This window comes from Castor canadensis, chromosome 18 (assembly GCF_047511655.1).
Source record: "Castor canadensis chromosome 18, mCasCan1.hap1v2, whole genome shotgun sequence".
NCBI classification, from domain to species: Eukaryota; Metazoa; Chordata; class Mammalia; order Rodentia; family Castoridae; genus Castor; species Castor canadensis.
Genome location: NC_133403.1, coordinates 18,645,911 through 18,665,409, shown reverse-complemented (window position 1 = coordinate 18,665,409; position 19,499 = coordinate 18,645,911).

The following is a 19,499-nucleotide window of genomic DNA, read 5'->3' as shown; positions in this document are numbered from 1 at the left end:
GTGTTTCAAGGTGGAGAAAGGCTCATTTTGTTCCAAATAGGCCTATTCAGTTGTGTTGAAGAAACACATGTATCTCTCCAAAGACAACCATGTGTTGTACAAGCATTGACATATAGAACATTGTTTCAATGTGAGAATGAGGTAGTTTTTGAACGAAATGCTTCTGCACCTTAGGTGTTACAAGGTGAAGATTGCCTCTGTTTAATCCAGATAAGCCTATTCAGCTAAGTTGAAGGAACACATGTCTCTTGAAAGAAAACAATCTGTGTTAGAAGCAGGGGCATGTTAGGGCTTGGTTGCCCAGTGACAATTGAGTTAGTTTTTCAAGGAATACTTCCTGCAACTTAGGTGTTTCAATTTGGAGATTTGGCTCTGTTTGCTAAAAATATATAGCTGAATAGACATTCAGCTAATTTGAAGGAACACATATATCTCTCGAACCAAATCCATCTATGTTAGATGCACGACATCTAGCAAATTGTTGCTGATTGAGAAGTGAGTTAGGTTTTGAAAGAAATACTTCCAGAACAATCATAGTTTTTCAGGTGGAGAAAGGGTCATTTGTTCCAAATAGGCCTATTCATCTAAGGTGAAGAAGCACATTTGTCTCTCCAAAGAGAACAATCTGTGTTAAAAGCTTTGGCATCTAGAACATTGTTTCCAAGTGAGAATTCTAGTTAGCTTTTGAAAGGAACTATTACTGCAACTTAGGTGTCACAAGGTGAAGACAGCCTCTGTTTGCTCCAAATATGTCTATTCAGCTAACTTAAAGAAACAAATGTATATCTCCAAAGACAACCATCTGTGTTAGAAGCAGGAGCATCTAGCTCATTGTTGCCCAGTGAGTATTGAGTTAGTTTTCCAAGGAATACTTTCAACAACTTAGGTGTTTCAAGGTGGAGGTAAGCTATGCTTAGTTCAAACAGGCATACTCAGCAAGGTTGAAGATAAACATGTATCTCCATAAAGAAAGCCATCTATGTTAGAAGCAGGAGCATCTAGTGCATTGTTTCCCTGTGAGAAATGAGTTAGCTTTTGAAAAGAATACTTTCTGCAACTTAGGTGTTTCAAGATGGAGATAGGCTCTGTTTGCTCAAAGTAGACTTATTCAGCTAAGTTGAAGAAACATTTGTATTACTGGAAAGAAAACCATCTGTGTGAGAAGCATGAGCATCTAGTGCATTGTGGCTAAGTGAGAATTGAGAGAGTTTTTCAAGCAAAACTTCCTGCAACTTAGGTCTTTCAAGTTGGAGATAGGCTCTGTTTGCTCCAAATAGGCCTTTTCAGCTAGGTGGAATAAAAACATGTATCTCTTGTAAGAAAATCATCTTGTTAGATGCATGAGCATCCAGCACATTGTTTTCCTGTGAGCTTCAGTTAGTTTTTGAAAAGAAAACTTCCTATAAATCATAGTTTCCAAGGTGAAAAAAGGCTCATTAATTTCAAAATGGCCGATTCAGCTGAGTTAAAGAAACACATATATCTCTCTAGAAAAAACTATCTATGTTGCAGGGTTCCGCATCTAGCACATTTTTTCCTGGTGAGAATCGAGTTAGCTTTTTGAAAGGAATATGTCCTGCAACTTAGGTGTTACAAAGTGAGGATAGCCTCTGTTTGCTACAGATAGGCATATTCAGCTAAGTTGAAGGAACACATGTTTCTCTTGAAAGAAAAGCATTTTGTTAGAATCAGGAGCATCTGGCGCATTGTTGCCCATTGAGAATTCAGTTAGTTTTTCAAAGAATACATCCAGCAAAGTAGGTTTAACAAGGTGGAGATAGGCTCGGTTTACTCCACATAGCCCTATTCGGTTAAGTTGAAGGAACACATGTATTTCTCAAAAGAAAACCACCTGTGTTAGAAGCAGGAACATCTAGTTCATTGTTGCCCAGTGAGAATTTATTTAGTTTTTGAAAGGAATGCTTCCTGCAACTTAGGTGTTTCAAGGTGGAGATAGGCTCTGTTTGCTTCAAATAGGCCTATTCAGCTTGGTAGAACACTTGTATCTCTCCAAAGAAAAGCATCTACGTTAGACGTTGCAGCACCTAGCATATTGTTTTCCTGAGAGAGTTGAGTTAGTTTTAGAAAGTAATCATTTAGCAATTCAGAGTTTTCAAGGTGGAGAAAGGCTCATTTTGGTCCAAAAAGGTCTATGCAACCAAGTTGAAGAAACACATATATCGTTCAAAAGGAACCCATCTGTGTTAGAAGCAGGAGCATCTAGCATATTGTTTCCCTGTGACAACTGAGTTAGTTTTTGTAAGGAATACAGCCTGTAACTTAGGTATTCCAGGTAGAGATATTGAGTTGAGTTGAAGAAAAATATGTATCTCTAAAAAGAGAAAAATCTTTGTTTGAAGCTGCATATACCTAGCACACTGTTTCCATGGGAGATTTCAGTTAGTTTTTGAAAGGAATACTACCAGCAATTCATAGTTTTCTTGGTGTAAATAGGCTCAGTTTTCTCCAAATACACTTATTGTGCTGTTTTGAAGAAACATTATATCCCTCAAAAGAAAACCATCTATGTTAGATGCTGCAGCATATAGCACTATATTTCCCTGTAAGAATCGAGTTAGCTCTTGAAACGAATACTTCCTGCAAATAATAGTTTTCACGGTGGAGAAAGGCTCATTTTGTCCCAGATGGGCCTACTCATCTGAGTTGAGAAAACACATGTACCTCTATAAAGAATATCATCCATGTTAGAAGCAGGAACAACTACTGCATTGTTTCCCTGTGAGAATTGAGTTAGTTTTTGAAAGAATACTTTCTGCAACCTAGGTGTTTCAAGGTGGAGAAGGTCTGTTGGCTCTAAATAGGTGTATTCAGCTGACTTGAAGAAAGAAATGTATCTCTCAAAAGAAACCCATATATGTTAGAAGCAGGACCATCTTGCACATTGTTTCCCTGTGAGAATTGAGTTAGTGTTTGAAAGCAATACTTCCTCCAATTGGAGTTTTCAAGGTGGAGATAGGCTCTGATTTCTCCAAATAGGCCTACTCATGTGACTTGAAGAAACACATGTATCTCTCAGAAGAAAATCATCTATGTTAGAGGCTGTTGCATCTAGCACGTTTCCCTGTGAGAATCAATTTAGGTTTGGAAAGGAATACATTCTTCCACCTAGGTGTTTCAAGGTGCAGGTAGGCTCAGTTTGCCCCAGATAGGACTATTCAGAGAAGTAGGAGGAACATATATATCTCTCAAAAGAAAACCATCTTTGTTAGAAACTTGGGCATCTAGCACATTTTTGCCCAGTGAGAACTGAGTTAGTTTTTCAAAGGATACTTCTTGCATGTTAGGTGTTTGAAGGTGCAGATAGGCTCTGTTTACATCAAATAGGCCTATTCAACTAAGTTGAAGAAACAGGGTATCACCCAAAAGAAAACCATTTGTTTTAAAAGCAGGAGCACCTAGTGCATCGTTTCGCTGGGAGAACTGAGTCACCTATTAAAGGAATCCTTCCTGCCAATAATAGTTTTCAAGAAGGAGATAGTCTCTGTTTTCTCCAGAGAGGCTTTTCAGATAAGTTGAAGGAGCACATGTATTTCTTGAAAAAACCATCTGAATTAGATGCAGGAGCATTTAGTACACTGTTGTCCAGTGAGAATTGAGTTAGTTTTTCAGGGACTACTTCCTGCGACTTAGGTGTTTCAAGGTGGAGATAGGCTCTGCTTGCTCCAAGTAGGGTTATTCAGCTATATTGAAAAAACACATGTATTGCTAAAATGAAAACTGTCTGTGTTAGAAGCAGGCGTATCTAGCACATTGTTTCCCTGTGAGAATTGAGTTAGTTTTTTGCAAGTAATACTTCCTGCAAATCATATATTTCCAGGTGAAGATAGCCTCTCTTTGCTCCAGATAGGACTATTCTGCTAAGTTGAAGGAACACATGTATCTCTCGAAAGAAACCCATCTGTGTAAGAAGCAGGAGCATCTACCGCATTGTTGTCCAGTGGGAACTTAGATAGCTTTTCAAGGAATAATTCCTGCAAATTGGGTGGATCAAGGCGGAGATAGGCTCTGTTCCTCCAGATAGGCCTGTTCTGCTTCTTGGAAGGAACACATGTATCTCTCCAAACAAAACTGTCTGTGTTAGAAGCAGGAGCATCTAGGACATTGTTGCCCAGTGTGAATTCAGTTAGTTTTTGAAAGAAATACTGCCAGAAAATCACAGCTTTCAAGTTGGAGAAATGCTCATTTTGTTTCAAATAGGCCTATTCACCTAACTGAAGAAACATCTGTATCTCTCGGCATAAAACCATCGGTGTCAGAAGCAGGAATAGCAAGCACCTAGTTTATTACTGAGAATTGAGTTAGTTTTTCAAGGGAATATTCCCTCAAATCATAGTTTTCAAAGTGGAGATAGGCTCTGTTTGATGCAGATGGGCCTATTCAGCTAAGTTGAAGGAGCACAAGTATCTCTCGAAAGATAACCATCTATGTTACAAGGAAGAGCACCTAGCGCATTGTTGTCCAGTGAGAATTGAGTTAGTTTTTCAAGGAATCCTTCCTGCGACCTTTGTGTTTCAAGGTGGAGAAAGGCTCATTTTGTTCCAAATAGGCCTATTCAGTTGTGTTGAAGAAACACATGTATCTCTCCAAAGACAACCATGTGTTGTACAAGCATTGACATATAGAACATTGTTTCAATGTGAGAATGAGGTAGTTTTTGAACGAAATGCTTCTGCACCTTAGGTGTTACAAGGTGAAGATTGCCTCTGTTTAATCCAGATAAGCCTATTCAGCTAAGTTGAAGGAACACATGTCTCTTGAAAGAAAACAATCTGTGTTAGAAGCAGGGGCATGTTAGGGCTTGGTTGCCCAGTGACAATTGAGTTAGTTTTTCAAGGAATACTTCCTGCAACTTAGGTGTTTCAATTTGGAGATTTGGCTCTGTTTGCTAAAAATATATAGCTGAATAGACATTCAGCTAATTTGAAGGAACACATATATCTCTCGAACCAAATCCATCTATGTTAGATGCACGACATCTAGCAAATTGTTGCTGATTGAGAAGTGAGTTAGGTTTTGAAAGAAATACTTCCAGAACAATCATAGTTTTTCAGGTGGAGAAAGGGTCATTTGTTCCAAATAGGCCTATTCATCTAAGGTGAAGAAGCACATTTGTCTCTCCAAAGAGAACAATCTGTGTTAAAAGCTTTGGCATCTAGAACATTGTTTCCAAGTGAGAATTCTAGTTAGCTTTTGAAAGGAACTATTACTGCAACTTAGGTGTCACAAGGTGAAGACAGCCTCTGTTTGCTCCAAATATGTCTATTCAGCTAACTTAAAGAAACAAATGTATATCTCCAAAGACAACCATCTGTGTTAGAAGCAGGAGCATCTAGCTCATTGTTGCCCAGTGAGTATTGAGTTAGTTTTCCAAGGAATACTTTCAACAACTTAGGTGTTTCAAGGTGGAGGTAAGCTATGCTTAGTTCAAACAGGCATACTCAGCAAGGTTGAAGATAAACATGTATCTCCATAAAGAAAGCCATCTATGTTAGAAGCAGGAGCATCTAGTGCATTGTTTCCCTGTGAGAAATGAGTTAGCTTTTGAAAAGAATACTTTCTGCAACTTAGGTGTTTCAAGATGGAGATAGGCTCTGTTTGCTCAAAGTAGACTTATTCAGCTAAGTTGAAGAAACATTTGTATTACTGGAAAGAAAACCATCTGTGTGAGAAGCATGAGCATCTAGTGCATTGTGGCTAAGTGAGAATTGAGAGAGTTTTTCAAGCAAAACTTCCTGCAACTTAGGTCTTTCAAGTTGGAGATAGGCTCTGTTTGCTCCAAATAGGCCTTTTCAGCTAGGTGGAATAAAAACATGTATCTCTTGTAAGAAAATCATCTTGTTAGATGCATGAGCATCCAGCACATTGTTTTCCTGTGAGCTTCAGTTAGTTTTTGAAAAGAAAACTTCCTATAAATCATAGTTTCCAAGGTGAAAAAAGGCTCATTAATTTCAAAATGGCCGATTCAGCTGAGTTAAAGAAACACATATATCTCTCTAGAAAAAACTATCTATGTTGCAGGGTTCCGCATCTAGCACATTTTTTCCTGGTGAGAATCGAGTTAGCTTTTTGAAAGGAATATGTCCTGCAACTTAGGTGTTACAAAGTGAGGATAGCCTCTGTTTGCTACAGATAGGCATATTCAGCTAAGTTGAAGGAACACATGTTTCTCTTGAAAGAAAAGCATTTTGTTAGAATCAGGAGCATCTGGCGCATTGTTGCCCATTGAGAATTCAGTTAGTTTTTCAAAGAATACATCCAGCAAAGTAGGTTTAACAAGGTGGAGATAGGCTCGGTTTACTCCACATAGCCCTATTCGGTTAAGTTGAAGGAACACATGTATTTCTCAAAAGAAAACCACCTGTGTTAGAAGCAGGAACATCTAGTTCATTGTTGCCCAGTGAGAATTTATTTAGTTTTTGAAAGGAATGCTTCCTGCAACTTAGGTGTTTCAAGGTGGAGATAGGCTCTGTTTGCTTCAAATAGGCCTATTCAGCTTGGTAGAACACTTGTATCTCTCCAAAGAAAAGCATCTACGTTAGACGTTGCAGCACCTAGCATATTGTTTTCCTGAGAGAGTTGAGTTAGTTTTAGAAAGTAATCATTTAGCAATTCAGAGTTTTCAAGGTGGAGAAAGGCTCATTTTGGTCCAAAAAGGTCTATGCAACCAAGTTGAAGAAACACATATATCGTTCAAAAGGAACCCATCTGTGTTAGAAGCAGGAGCATCTAGCATATTGTTTCCCTGTGACAACTGAGTTAGTTTTTGTAAGGAATACAGCCTGTAACTTAGGTATTCCAGGTAGAGATATTGAGTTGAGTTGAAGAAAAATATGTATCTCTAAAAAGAGAAAAATCTTTGTTTGAAGCTGCATATACCTAGCACACTGTTTCCATGGGAGATTTCAGTTAGTTTTTGAAAGGAATACTACCAGCAATTCATAGTTTTCTTGGTGTAAATAGGCTCAGTTTTCTCCAAATACACTTATTGTGCTGTTTTGAAGAAACATTATATCCCTCAAAAGAAAACCATCTATGTTAGATGCTGCAGCATATAGCACTATATTTCCCTGTAAGAATCGAGTTAGCTCTTGAAACGAATACTTCCTGCAAATAATAGTTTTCACGGTGGAGAAAGGCTCATTTTGTCCCAGATGGGCCTACTCATCTGAGTTGAGAAAACACATGTACCTCTATAAAGAATATCATCCATGTTAGAAGCAGGAACAACTACTGCATTGTTTCCCTGTGAGAATTGAGTTAGTTTTTGAAAGAATACTTTCTGCAACCTAGGTGTTTCAAGGTGGAGAAGGTCTGTTGGCTCTAAATAGGTGTATTCAGCTGACTTGAAGAAAGAAATGTATCTCTCAAAAGAAACCCATATATGTTAGAAGCAGGACCATCTTGCACATTGTTTCCCTGTGAGAATTGAGTTAGTGTTTGAAAGCAATACTTCCTCCAATTGGAGTTTTCAAGGTGGAGATAGGCTCTGATTTCTCCAAATAGGCCTACTCATGTGACTTGAAGAAACACATGTATCTCTCAGAAGAAAATCATCTATGTTAGAGGCTGTTGCATCTAGCACGTTTCCCTGTGAGAATCAATTTAGGTTTGGAAAGGAATACATTCTTCCACCTAGGTGTTTCAAGGTGCAGGTAGGCTCAGTTTGCCCCAGATAGGACTATTCAGAGAAGTAGGAGGAACATATATATCTCTCAAAAGAAAACCATCTTTGTTAGAAACTTGGGCATCTAGCACATTTTTGCCCAGTGAGAACTGAGTTAGTTTTTCAAAGGATACTTCTTGCATGTTAGGTGTTTGAAGGTGCAGATAGGCTCTGTTTACATCAAATAGGCCTATTCAACTAAGTTGAAGAAACAGGGTATCACCCAAAAGAAAACCATTTGTTTTAAAAGCAGGAGCACCTAGTGCATCGTTTCGCTGGGAGAACTGAGTCACCTATTAAAGGAATCCTTCCTGCCAATAATAGTTTTCAAGAAGGAGATAGTCTCTGTTTTCTCCAGAGAGGCTTTTCAGATAAGTTGAAGGAGCACATGTATTTCTTGAAAAAACCATCTGAATTAGATGCAGGAGCATTTAGTACACTGTTGTCCAGTGAGAATTGAGTTAGTTTTTCAGGGACTACTTCCTGCGACTTAGGTGTTTCAAGGTGGAGATAGGCTCTGCTTGCTCCAAGTAGGCTTATTCAGCTATATTGAAAAAACACATGTATTGCTAAAACGAAAACTGTCTGTGTTAGAAGCAGGCGTATCTAGCACATTGTTTCCCTGTGAGAATTGAGTTAGTTTTTTGCAAGTAATACTTCCTGCAAATCATATATTTCCAGGTGAAGATAGCCTCTCTTTGCTCCAGATAGGACTATTCTGCTAAGTTGAAGGAACACATGTATCTCTCGAATGAAACCCAGCTGTGTAAGAAGCAGGAGCATCTACCGCATTGTTGTCCAGTGGGAACTTAGATAGCTTTTCAAGGAATAATTCCTGCAAATTGGGTGGATCAAGGCGGAGATAGGCTCTGTTCCTCCAGATAGGCCTGTTCTGCTTCTTGGAAGGAACACATGTATCTCTCCAAACAAAACTGTCTGTGTTAGAAGCAGGAGCATCTAGGACATTGTTGCCCAGTGTGAATTCAGTTAGTTTTTGAAAGAAATACTGCCAGAAAAATCACAGCTTTCAAGTTGGAGAAATGCTCATTTTGTTTCAAATAGGCCTATTCACCTAACTGAAGAAACATCTGTATCTCTCGGCATAAAACCATCTGTGTCAGAAGCAGGAATAGCAAGCACCTAGTTTATTACTGAGAATTGAGTTAGTTTTTCAAGGGAATATTCCCTCAAATCATAGTTTTCAAAGTGGAGATAGGCTCTGTTTGATGCAGATGGGCCTATTCAGCTAAGTTGAAGGAGCACAAGTTTCTCTCGAAAGATAACCATCTATGTCACAAGGAAGAGCACCTAGCGCATTGTTGTCCAGTGAGAATTGAGTTAGTTTTTCAAGGAATCCTTCCTGCGACCTTTGTGTTTCAAGGTGGAGAAAGGCTCATTTTGTTCCAAATAGGCCTATTCAGTTGTGTTGAAGAAACACATGTATCTCTCCAAAGACAACCATGTGTTGTACAAGCATTGACATATAGAACATTGTTTCAATGTGAGAATGAGGTAGTTTTTGAACGAAATGCTTCTGCACCTTAGGTGTTACAAGGTGAAGATTACCTCTGTTTAATCCAGATAAGCCTATTCAGCTAAGTTGAAGGAACACATGTCTCTTGAAAGAAAACCATCTGTGTTAGAAGCAGGGGCATGTTAGGGCTTGGTTGCCCAGTGACAATTGAGATAGTTTTTCAAGGAATACTTCCTGCAACTTAGGTGTTTCAATTTGGAGATTTGGCTCTGTTTGCTAAAAATATGTCTATTCAGCTAATTTGAAGGAACACATATATCTCTCGAACCAAATCCATCTATGTTAGATGCACGACATCTAGCAAATTGTTGCTGATTGAGAAGTGAGTTAGGTTTTGAAAGAAATACTTCCAGAACAATCATAGTTTTTCAGGTGGAGAAAGGGTCATTTGTTCCAAATAGGCCTATTCATCTAAGTTGAAGAAGCACATTTGTCTCTCCAAAGAGAACAATCTGTGTTAAAAGCTTTGGCATCTAGAACATTGTTTCCAAGTGAGAATTCTAGTTAGCTTTTGAAAGGAACTATTCCTGCAACTTAGGTGTCACAAGGTGAAGACAGCCTCTGTTTGCTCCAAATATGTCTATTCAGCTAAGGTAAAGAAACAAATGTATATCTCCAAAGACAACCATCTGTGTTAGAAGCAGGAGCATCTAGCTCATTGTTGCCCAGTGAGTATTGAGTTAGTTTTCCAGGGAATACTTCCTGCAACTTGGGTGTTTCAAGGTGGAGGTAAGCTATGCTTAGTTCAAACAGGCATACTCAGCAAGGTTGAAGATAAACATGTATCTCCATAAAGAAAGCCATCTATGTTAGAAGCAGGAGCATCTAGTGCATTGTTTCCCTGTGAGAATTGAGTTAGCTTTTGAAAAGAATACTTTCTGCAACTTAGGTGTTTCAAGATGGAGATAGGCTCTGTTTGCTCAAAGTAGACTTATTCAGCTAAGTTGAAGAAACATTTGTATTACTGGAAAGAAAACCATCTGTGTGAGAAGCATGAGCATCTAGTGCATTGTGGCTAAGTGAGAATTGAGAGAGTTTTTCAAGGAAGACTTCCTGCAACTTAGGTCTTTCAAGTTGGAGATAGGCTCTGTTTGCTCCAAATAGGCCTTTTCAGCTAGGTGGAATAAAAACATATATCTCTTGTAAGAAAATCATCTTGTTAGATGCATGAGCATCCAGCACATTGTTTTCCTGTGAGCTTCAGTTAGTTTTTGAAAAGAAAACTTCCTATAAATCATAGTTTCCAAGGTGAAAAAAGGCTCATTAATTTCAAAATGGCCGATTCAGCTGAGTTAAAGAAACACATATATCTCTCTAGAAAAAACTATCTATGTTGCAGGGTTCCGCATCTAGCACATTTTTTCCTGGTGAGAATCGAGTTAGCTTTTTGAAAGGAATATGTCCTGCAACTTAGGTGTTACAAAGTGAGGATAGCCTCTGTTTGCTACAGATAGGCATATTCAGCTAAGTTGAAGGAACACATGTTTCTCTTGAAAGAAAAGCATTTTGTTAGAATCAGGAGCATCTGGCGCATTGTTGCCCATTGAGAATTCAGTTAGTTTTTCAAAGAATACATCCAGCAAAGTAGGTTTAACAAGGTGGAGATAGGCTCGGTTTACTCCACATAGCCCTATTCGGTTAAGTTGAAGGAACACATGTATTTCTCAAAAGAAAACCACCTGTGTTAGAAGCAGGAACATCTAGTTCATTGTTGCCCAGTGAGAATTTATTTAGTTTTTGAAAGGAATGCTTCCTGCAACTTAGGTGTTTCAAGGTGGAGATAGGCTCTGTTTGCTTCAAATAGGCCTATTCAGCTTGGTAGAACACTTGTATCTCTCCAAAGAAAAGCATCTACGTTAGACGTTGCAGCACCTAGCATATTGTTTTCCTGAGAGAGTTGAGTTAGTTTTAGAAAGTAATCATTTAGCAATTCAGAGTTTTCAAGGTGGAGAAAGGCTCATTTTGGTCCAAAAAGGTCTATGCAACCAAGTTGAAGAAACACATATATCGTTCAAAAGGAACCCATCTGTGTTAGAAGCAGGAGCATCTAGCATATTGTTTCCCTGTGACAACTGAGTTAGTTTTTGTAAGGAATACAGCCTGTAACTTAGGTATTCCAGGTAGAGATATTGAGTTGAGTTGAAGAAAAATATGTATCTCTAAAAAGAGAAAAATCTTTGTTTGAAGCTGCATATACCTAGCACACTGTTTCCATGGGAGATTTCAGTTAGTTTTTGAAAGGAATACTACCAGCAATTCATAGTTTTCTTGGTGTAAATAGGCTCAGTTTTCTCCAAATACACTTATTGTGCTGTTTTGAAGAAACATTATATCCCTCAAAAGAAAACCATCTATGTTAGATGCTGCAGCATATAGCACTATATTTCCCTGTAAGAATCGAGTTAGCTCTTGAAACGAATACTTCCTGCAAATAATAGTTTTCACGGTGGAGAAAGGCTCATTTTGTCCCAGATGGGCCTACTCATCTGAGTTGAGAAAACACATGTACCTCTATAAAGAATATCATCCATGTTAGAAGCAGGAACAACTACTGCATTGTTTCCCTGTGAGAATTGAGTTAGTTTTTGAAAGAATACTTTCTGCAACCTAGGTGTTTCAAGGTGGAGAAGGTCTGTTGGCTCTAAATAGGTGTATTCAGCTGACTTGAAGAAAGAAATGTATCTCTCAAAAGAAACCCATATATGTTAGAAGCAGGACCATCTTGCACATTGTTTCCCTGTGAGAATTGAGTTAGTGTTTGAAAGCAATACTTCCTCCAATTGGAGTTTTCAAGGTGGAGATAGGCTCTGATTTCTCCAAATAGGCCTACTCATGTGACTTGAAGAAACACATGTATCTCTCAGAAGAAAATCATCTATGTTAGAGGCTGTTGCATCTAGCACGTTTCCCTGTGAGAATCAATTTAGGTTTGGAAAGGAATACATTCTTCCACCTAGGTGTTTCAAGGTGCAGGTAGGCTCAGTTTGCCCCAGATAGGACTATTCAGAGAAGTAGGAGGAACATATATATCTCTCAAAAGAAAACCATCTTTGTTAGAAACTTGGGCATCTAGCACATTTTTGCCCAGTGAGAACTGAGTTAGTTTTTCAAAGGATACTTCTTGCATGTTAGGTGTTTGAAGGTGCAGATAGGCTCTGTTTACATCAAATAGGCCTATTCAACTAAGTTGAAGAAACAGGGTATCACCCAAAAGAAAACCATTTGTTTTAAAAGCAGGAGCACCTAGTGCATCGTTTCGCTGGGAGAACTGAGTCACCTATTAAAGGAATCCTTCCTGCCAATAATAGTTTTCAAGAAGGAGATAGTCTCTGTTTTCTCCAGAGAGGCTTTTCAGATAAGTTGAAGGAGCACATGTATTTCTTGAAAAAACCATCTGAATTAGATGCAGGAGCATTTAGTACACTGTTGTCCAGTGAGAATTGAGTTAGTTTTTCAGGGACTACTTCCTGCGACTTAGGTGTTTCAAGGTGGAGATAGGCTCTGCTTGCTCCAAGTAGGCTTATTCAGCTATATTGAAAAAACACATGTATTGCTAAAACGAAAACTGTCTGTGTTAGAAGCAGGCGTATCTAGCACATTGTTTCCCTGTGAGAATTGAGTTAGTTTTTTGCAAGTAATACTTCCTGCAAATCATATATTTCCAGGTGAAGATAGCCTCTCTTTGCTCCAGATAGGACTATTCTGCTAAGTTGAAGGAACACATGTATCTCTCGAATGAAACCCATCTGTGTAAGAAGCAGGAGCATCTACCGCATTGTTGTCCAGTGGGAACTTAGATAGCTTTTCAAGGAATAATTCCTGCAAATTGGGTGGATCAAGGCGGAGATAGGCTCTGTTCCTCCAGATAGGCCTGTTCTGCTTCTTGGAAGGAACACATGTATCTCTCCAAACAAAACTGTCTGTGTTAGAAGCAGGAGCATCTAGGACATTGTTGCCCAGTGTGAATTCAGTTAGTTTTTGAAAGAAATACTGCCAGAAAAATCACAGCTTTCAAGTTGGAGAAATGCTCATTTTGTTTCAAATAGGCCTATTCACCTAACTGAAGAAACATCTGTATCTCTCGGCATAAAACCATCTGTGTCAGAAGCAGGAATAGCAAGCACCTAGTTTATTACTGAGAATTGAGTTAGTTTTTCAAGGGAATATTCCCTCAAATCATAGTTTTCAAAGTGGAGATAGGCTCTGTTTGATGCAGATGGGCCTATTCAGCTAAGTTGAAGGAGCACAAGTTTCTCTCGAAAGATAACCATCTATGTCACAAGGAAGAGCACCTAGCGCATTGTTGTCCAGTGAGAATTGAGTTAGTTTTTCAAGGAATCCTTCCTGCGACCTTTGTGTTTCAAGGTGGAGAAAGGCTCATTTTGTTCCAAATAGGCCTATTCAGTTGTGTTGAAGAAACACATGTATCTCTCCAAAGACAACCATGTGTTGTACAAGCATTGACATATAGAACATTGTTTCAATGTGAGAATGAGGTAGTTTTTGAACGAAATGCTTCTGCACCTTAGGTGTTACAAGGTGAAGATTACCTCTGTTTAATCCAGATAAGCCTATTCAGCTAAGTTGAAGGAACACATGTCTCTTGAAAGAAAACCATCTGTGTTAGAAGCAGGGGCATGTTAGGGCTTGGTTGCCCAGTGACAATTGAGATAGTTTTTCAAGGAATACTTCCTGCAACTTAGGTGTTTCAATTTGGAGATTTGGCTCTGTTTGCTAAAAATATGTCTATTCAGCTAATTTGAAGGAACACATATATCTCTCGAACCAAATCCATCTATGTTAGATGCACGACATCTAGCAAATTGTTGCTGATTGAGAAGTGAGTTAGGTTTTGAAAGAAATACTTCCAGAACAATCATAGTTTTTCAGGTGGAGAAAGGGTCATTTGTTCCAAATAGGCCTATTCATCTAAGTTGAAGAAGCACATTTGTCTCTCCAAAGAGAACAATCTGTGTTAAAAGCTTTGGCATCTAGAACATTGTTTCCAAGTGAGAATTCTAGTTAGCTTTTGAAAGGAACTATTCCTGCAACTTAGGTGTCACAAGGTGAAGACAGCCTCTGTTTGCTCCAAATATGTCTATTCAGCTAAGGTAAAGAAACAAATGTATATCTCCAAAGACAACCATCTGTGTTAGAAGCAGGAGCATCTAGCTCATTGTTGCCCAGTGAGTATTGAGTTAGTTTTCCAAGGAATACTTCCTGCAACTTGGGTGTTTCAAGGTGGAGGTAAGCTATGCTTAGTTCAAACAGGCATACTCAGCAAGGTTGAAGATAAACATGTATCTCCATAAAGAAAGCCATCTATGTTAGAAGCAGGAGCATCTAGTGCATTGTTTCCCTGTGAGAATTGAGTTAGCTTTTGAAAAGAATACTTTCTGCAACTTAGGTGTTTCAAGATGGAGATAGGCTCTGTTTGCTCAAAGTAGACTTATTCAGCTAAGTTGAAGAAACATTTGTATTACTGGAAAGAAAACCATCTGTGTGAGAAGCATGAGCATCTAGTGCATTGTGGCTAAGTGAGAATTGAGAGAGTTTTTCAAGGAAGACTTCCTGCAACTTAGGTCTTTCAAGTTGGAGTTAGGCTCTGTTTGCTCCAAATAGGCCTTTTCAGCTAGGTGGAATAAAAACATATATCTCTTGTAAGAAAATCATCTTGTTAGATGCATGAGCATCCAGCACATTGTTTTCCTGTGAGCTTCAGTTAGTTTTTGAAAAGAAAACTTCCTATAAATCATAGTTTCCAAGGTGAAAAAAGGCTCATTAATTTCAAAATGGCCGATTCAGCTGAGTTAAAGAAACACATATATCTCTCTAGAAAAAACTATCTATGTTGCAGGGTTCCGCATCTAGCACATTTTTTCCTGGTGAGAATCGAGTTAGCTTTTTGAAAGGAATATGTCCTGCAACTTAGGTGTTACAAAGTGAGGATAGCCTCTGTTTGCTACAGATAGGCATATTCAGCTAAGTTGAAGGAACACATGTTTCTCTTGAAAGAAAAGCATTTTGTTAGAATCAGGAGCATCTGGCGCATTGTTGCCCATTGAGAATTCAGTTAGTTTTTCAAAGAATACATCCAGCAAAGTAGGTTTAACAAGGTGGAGATAGGCTCGGTTTACTCCACATAGCCCTATTCGGTTAAGTTGAAGGAACACATGTATTTCTCAAAAGAAAACCACCTGTGTTAGAAGCAGGAACATCTAGTTCATTGTTGCCCAGTGAGAATTTATTTAGTTTTTGAAAGGAATGCTTCCTGCAACTTAGGTGTTTCAAGGTGGAGATAGGCTCTGTTTGCTTCAAATAGGCCTATTCAGCTTGGTAGAACACTTGTATCTCTCCAAAGAAAAGCATCTACGTTAGACGTTGCAGCACCTAGCATATTGTTTTCCTGAGAGAGTTGAGTTAGTTTTAGAAAGTAATCATTTAGCAATTCAGAGTTTTCAAGGTGGAGAAAGGCTCATTTTGGTCCAAAAAGGTCTATGCAACCAAGTTGAAGAAACACATATATCGTTCAAAAGGAACCCATCTGTGTTAGAAGCAGGAGCATCTAGCATATTGTTTCCCTGTGACAACTGAGTTAGTTTTTGTAAGGAATACAGCCTGTAACTTAGGTATTCCAGGTAGAGATATTGAGTTGAGTTGAAGAAAAATATGTATCTCTAAAAAGAGAAAAATCTTTGTTTGAAGCTGCATATACCTAGCACACTGTTTCCATGGGAGATTTCAGTTAGTTTTTGAAAGGAATACTACCAGCAATTCATAGTTTTCTTGGTGTAAATAGGCTCAGTTTTCTCCAAATACACTTATTGTGCTGTTTTGAAGAAACATTATATCCCTCAAAAGAAAACCATCTATGTTAGATGCTGCAGCATATAGCACTATATTTCCCTGTAAGAATCGAGTTAGCTCTTGAAACGAATACTTCCTGCAAATAATAGTTTTCACGGTGGAGAAAGGCTCATTTTGTCCCAGATGGGCCTACTCATCTGAGTTGAGAAAACACATGTACCTCTATAAAGAATATCATCCATGTTAGAAGCAGGAACAACTACTGCATTGTTTCCCTGTGAGAATTGAGTTAGTTTTTGAAAGAATACTTTCTGCAACCTAGGTGTTTCAAGGTGGAGAAGGTCTGTTGGCTCTAAATAGGTGTATTCAGCTGACTTGAAGAAAGAAATGTATCTCTCAAAAGAAACCCATATATGTTAGAAGCAGGACCATCTTGCACATTGTTTCCCTGTGAGAATTGAGTTAGTGTTTGAAAGCAATACTTCCTCCAATTGGAGTTTTCAAGGTGGAGATAGGCTCTGATTTCTCCAAATAGGCCTACTCATGTGACTTGAAGAAACACATGTATCTCTCAGAAGAAAATCATCTATGTTAGAGGCTGTTGCATCTAGCACGTTTCCCTGTGAGAATCAATTTAGGTTTGGAAAGGAATACATTCTTCCACCTAGGTGTTTCAAGGTGCAGGTAGGCTCAGTTTGCCCCAGATAGGACTATTCAGAGAAGTAGGAGGAACATATATATCTCTCAAAAGAAAACCATCTTTGTTAGAAACTTGGGCATCTAGCACATTTTTGCCCAGTGAGAACTGAGTTAGTTTTTCAAAGGATACTTCTTGCATGTTAGGTGTTTGAAGGTGCAGATAGGCTCTGTTTACATCAAATAGGCCTATTCAACTAAGTTGAAGAAACAGGGTATCACCCAAAAGAAAACCATTTGTTTTAAAAGCAGGAGCACCTAGTGCATCGTTTCGCTGGGAGAACTGAGTCACCTATTAAAGGAATCCTTCCTGCCAATAATAGTTTTCAAGAAGGAGATAGTCTCTGTTTTCTCCAGAGAGGCTTTTCAGATAAGTTGAAGGAGCACATGTATTTCTTGAAAAAACCATCTGAATTAGATGCAGGAGCATTTAGTACACTGTTGTCCAGTGAGAATTGAGTTAGTTTTTCAGGGACTACTTCCTGCGACTTAGGTGTTTCAAGGTGGAGATAGGCTCTGCTTGCTCCAAGTAGGGTTATTCAGCTATATTGAAAAAACACATGTATTGCTAAAATGAAAACTGTCTGTGTTAGAAGCAGGCGTATCTAGCACATTGTTTCCCTGTGAGAATTGAGTTAGTTTTTTGCAAGTAATACTTCCTGCAAATCATATATTTCCAGGTGAAGATAGCCTCTCTTTGCTCCAGATAGGACTATTCTGCTAAGTTGAAGGAACACATGTATCTCTCGAAAGAAACCCATCTGTGTAAGAAGCAGGAGCATCTACCGCATTGTTGTCCAGTGGGAACTTAGATAGCTTTTCAAGGAATAATTCCTGCAAATTGGGTGGATCAAGGCGGAGATAGGCTCTGTTCCTCCAGATAGGCCTGTTCTGCTTCTTGGAAGGAACACATGTATCTCTCCAAACAAAACTGTCTGTGTTAGAAGCAGGAGCATCTAGGACATTGTTGCCCAGTGTGAATTCAGTTAGTTTTTGAAAGAAATACTGCCAGAAAATCACAGCTTTCAAGTTGGAGAAATGCTCATTTTGTTTCAAATAGGCCTATTCACCTAACTGAAGAAACATCTGTATCTCTCGGCATAAAACCATCGGTGTCAGAAGCAGGAATAGCAAGCACCTAGTTTATTACTGAGAATTGAGTTAGTTTTTCAAGGGAATATTCCCTCAAATCATAGTTTTCAAAGTGGAGATAGGCTCTGTTTGATGCAGATGGGCCTATTCAGCTAAGTTGAAGGAGCACAAGTATCTCTCGAAAGATAACCATCTATGTTACAAGGAAGAGCACCTAGCGCATTGTTGTCCAGTGAGAATTGAGTTAGTTTTTCAAGGAATCCTTCCTGCGACCTTTGTGTTTCAAGGTGGAGAAAGGCTCATTTTGTTCCAAATAGGCCTATTCAGTTGTGTTGAAGAAACACATGTATCTCTCCAAAGACAACCATGTGTTGTACAAGCATTGACATATAGAACATTGTTTCAATGTGAGAATGAGGTAGTTTTTGAACGAAATGCTTCTGCACCTTAGGTGTTACAAGGTGAAGATTGCCTCTGTTTAATCCAGATAAGCCTATTCAGCTAAGTTGAAGGAACACATGTCTCTTGAAAGAAAACAATCTGTGTTAGAAGCAGGGGCATGTTAGGGCTTGGTTGCCCAGTGACAATTGAGTTAGTTTTTCAAGGAATACTTCCTGCAACTTAGGTGTTTCAATTTGGAGATTTGGCTCTGTTTGCTAAAAATATATAGCTGAATAGACATTCAGCTAATTTGAAGGAACACATATATCTCTCGAACCAAATCCATCTATGTTAGATGCACGACATCTAGCAAATTGTTGCTGATTGAGAAGTGAGTTAGGTTTTGAAAGAAATACTTCCAGAACAATCATAGTTTTTCAGGTGGAGAAAGGGTCATTTGTTCCAAATAGGCCTATTCATCTAAGGTGAAGAAGCACATTTGTCTCTCCAAAGAGAACAATCTGTGTTAAAAGCTTTGGCATCTAGAACATTGTTTCCAAGTGAGAATTCTAGTTAGCTTTTGAAAGGAACTATTACTGCAACTTAGGTGTCACAAGGTGAAGACAGCCTCTGTTTGCTCCAAATATGTCTATTCAGCTAACTTAAAGAAACAAATGTATATCTCCAAAGACAACCATCTGTGTTAGAAGCAGGAGCATCTAGCTCATTGTTGCCCAGTGAGTATTGAGTTAGTTTTCCAAGGAATACTTTCAACAACTTAGGTGTTTCAAGGTGGAGGTAAGCTATGCTTAGTTCAAACAGGCATACTCAGCAAGGTTGAAGATAAACATGTATCTCCATAAAGAAAGCCATCTATGTTAGAAGCAGGAGCATCTAGTGCATTGTTTCCCTGTGAGAAATGAGTTAGCTTTTGAAAAGAATACTTTCTGCAACTTAGGTGTTTCAAGATGGAGATAGGCTCTGTTTGCTCAAAGTAGACTTATTCAGCTAAGTTGAAGAAACATTTGTATTACTGGAAAGAAAACCATCTGTGTGAGAAGCATGAGCATCTAGTGCATTGTGGCTAAGTGAGAATTGAGAGAGTTTTTCAAGCAAAACTTCCTGCAACTTAGGTCTTTCAAGTTGGAGATAGGCTCTGTTTGCTCCAAATAGGCCTTTTCAGCTAGGTGGAATAAAAACATATATCTCTTGTAAGAAAATCATCTTGTTAGATGCATGAGCATCCAGCACATTGTTTTCCTGTGAGCTTCAGTTAGTTTTTGAAAAGAAAACTTCCTATAAATC